The sequence below is a fragment of the Berghia stephanieae genome, chromosome 7, assembly GCF_034508935.2.
Source record: "Berghia stephanieae isolate SIO BIC M18660-M18661 chromosome 7, UCSD_Bste_1.3, whole genome shotgun sequence".
NCBI lineage: Eukaryota > Metazoa > Mollusca > Gastropoda > Nudibranchia > Aeolidiidae > Berghia > Berghia stephanieae.
Window position 1 is genome coordinate 61,060,164 of NC_088366.1, and position 3,717 is coordinate 61,063,880.

Here is a 3,717-nt window from a genome sequence, read left to right on the forward strand (position 1 = left end):
CCGGTTTTAGCCGGAAATCCGGGGTTTTTTTTACCACCAGCCGGTTTTAATCCGGAACCTCCGGTTTTTGTCCGTCGGCACTATTAAAAAAGATTTTTAAAGAAGAAAAAAATCGCATCGACATTTGAGCCGGAACTTTTTCGCCGGGTGAATATTTTGGGCTGTCACCACCGGTCAAATATTTGGACACGTAAATGGTAGTTTATCTCCGCCCATCCCCATCACAATTCCTTCTTTTTAAAAATTTAAAAAAATAAATAAACAGTGATTTTTCTCTGAATGTGCCGTGTCAAACATTTCCCTCAAAACAACAAAATCACCATTATGTCTTATGTCATATTTTGACGCCTGTGCAATAGTCTCGTGAAATTTAGTGACGGTCCCGTTTTTATGACGTCGGGCCAGACAGTATGGCACCAGATGTCACAATTGACACAGACGACCTGTCGTGTTCTTTGATTAGCTAGTTGATGGTTGAAGGGGAAGGGGAGGGACAAATCTCTCTCTCTCTCTCTCTCTCTCTCTCTCTCTCTCTCTCTCTCTTCTCTATTTCTTTCGCAACACCATATCTGGTTCAGAGATAATACATTAGAATAAAGCAATGGTGATTGGCTTAGTTTATTCTTCTTTCTTTTTACCTTTTGACTATGGCTTTAAATTTGTGAGATTCTTGGGTTGTATTTATAAGCTGAATAACCACTAGGTTTCGGTAAAAAAAAATAAAAGATATTGTAGCCTGCTTTATAAAGCAAAAATCAAAACAAAACAACACTTTCTGGCCTTTTATTTGAATAACATTGTAGGGCTTTAACATGTGGAGAGGACAATTCATTAAATGTTTACAAAAAGTAAATTTATGTTTAATGATGAGAATGGATTTATACTAGAAATTGTAATGTATTACATAATACCAATACAAAACTATGTTCCTGTTCTTTTTACACTTTGCTTACGTTTGACCGATAGACGGAGACATTTTCCTCCTTTTTGACAAATTGCTATTATTATCACTTAATAAAAAACACTCACCAAAACCACTACATCATCTCTACCACCACTACTATTACAACCACCACCACATCATCATCCCTACCAACACTACTACTACAAATAACACCACATCATCCCTACCACCAGTACTACTTCAACTACCACCACATCATAATTCCTACCACAACTATTACAACCACCACCACACAATTATCTCTAACAGACCACCACTACTACAACCACCACCACATCATCAACCCTACCACCACTACTACTACAACCACTATCACATCATCATCTCTAAGACCACTACCACTACTACTACTACTACTACTACTACTACTACTACTACTACTACTACTACTACTACTACTACTACTACTACTACTACTACTACTACTACTACTACTACTACTACTACTACTACTACTACTATTTTAATCACCACCACATCCCTCATCCCTACCACCACTACCACATCATCCCTACCACAACTCCTACTACAACCACCACCACACCATCATCCCTAGCACCACTACTACTACAAATAACACCACATCATCCCTACCACCACTACTACTACACCTACCACTACATCAACATTCCTACCACAGCTACTACAACCACCACCACACAATCATCCATACGATCAGTACTACTATAATCACTACCACCACTACTACTACAACCACCACCACATCATCATCCCTACTACAACCACCAAATGTAATTACACTTTCAACTTTTGAAATTCTCCGAGTCGTGTCAGAAATTGCTGCGAGACAAATTTTGGATCGCATCTCAGTGAATTTGAGTGAAGTTCAAATTTATAGGTTATGGTTGCATGGGTGGGTCATGATCTTCACAATGAAAAATTTCCTCCTTTTATGTGACCAGTCATTCTCACCCCTGATAGCTATCGATATTAATTTGTCTATATTTTGTTCTCAGCACCTTATTTTATCAATTTGAAAACTGTTAACTCTCCTTTCTTTTGTGTGTTATTTGCTCTCAATTGCAATAATAAGCACTGAAACAATATTTCAAAATTGATATTTTTCAAATCCCGACAAAGCCCTTGACGTTGATTTGTATCTCGTCCGCGCAAGTTTTCAGGCTTTTGTTAATTTGCCTGGTGGCATCCCTGATACGGGCGTCCGCCATTGTACGATAGTTTGGAGCCAGTGTTACTAAGTTATCATGCGTCATTAGGAAGGAAGTGACGTTACGACTGTTGAAGAGTATTGCTTATAAACGCGGATGGCAAAAAAACAAAACAAAAACAAAACAAAGTAACAAAACAACCCCAAAAAATGGCCCGAGGACATGAACTTCGATCTATCTTTACCCTAACACACTACTACTATTTTAGACCGTTGCTCACCCCTGGATCGACTCCCAGACCACCCTGTTCTATTACATGTACAGCGTTTTTAACGTAACACTCATCTATTTCAGCTGTACTTCGAAAACAAAACATGTCATTTCTTTGCGTGTAATAAGAACAGCACATTGATTATGTATTACATGCTACCAACATTCATACCCTTGACCACCCCCCCCCCTACTCAACTTGCTCATAGGCGATTTTTTCATTGTAACAAGGTAGCCGAAATGTGAGATAGATTTAGGATTATACTGATTTTTATATAGATAGATATTTCGGGTTTTAAAAAAATGAAAAATGGCTTATTATCTCGTTTGTTATTCTTCTATGTTCCACTGTGTCTATCTATTATTTTTTCTTATCTCTCACGTATGGAAAAATTTCCAACCAGACATTCAGAGCTAAAAGGCCCATAGAGCAATTATTTATCCCGGGTTCTACGTGGTAAAACGTACATCACAACTCCTCGAAGGGAAGCAAATATTTTTATCACTCACAAAGTACTTTATGGTAATTCTACCACACGCAGTTACCCGAAAAGTGCTGGACAGACAGGAAAATGAGAAAAAATTTCTCGACGGCACCTTGGATTGATCCCGGTTCCTTTTCTCGTGAGGTGATGTAAGCGCTTAGAGTTTGGTGTCTCGGAGTTATAGCGCTATACAAGTTTTCAGCATTATTATTATTATTATTATTATTATTATTATTATTATTATTATTATTATTTTTATTATTATTGATATTATTATTATTATTGATATTATTATTATTATTATTATTATTATTATTATTATTATTATTATTATTATTATTATTATTATTATTATTATTATTATTATTATTATTATTATTATTATATAAAGAATTTATTCATTTCTGCCTTAACTCTTTCGTTTCATAAAAATTGAAAAGATGTATCTAGAACAGTGCCAGACAAAGTATAAAGTAATAAAAAACAATATGAAATTGAATATAAGCTTCAATTTATTATATGAACACAGATAAAACGGACGTTTCGGGTTTCCCCTTTATCAACAAAACAGGATGAATGAAACACTACAAAGGAATATGAAATTGAAGCTTACATTAAATTTCATATTATTATTTATTTCTTCGAGCAGCAACATGTAAATGACAAAGTACAAAGAAAAATACGAGAGAAAACAAAATCATCCCCCCAAAAAAATTCAGCTTAGCTCCCAATTGGAGGCAGGATGTTTTTTTTTGTTGAGGGTAGGGGGGGTTCTTTATGTTTTGTCTGGCACTGTTTCATAGATAGCTTTTCAGATATGTCCGACACCAGTACAGTGCCTGCTCCCTAATTGGTCACTTTCGTTTAA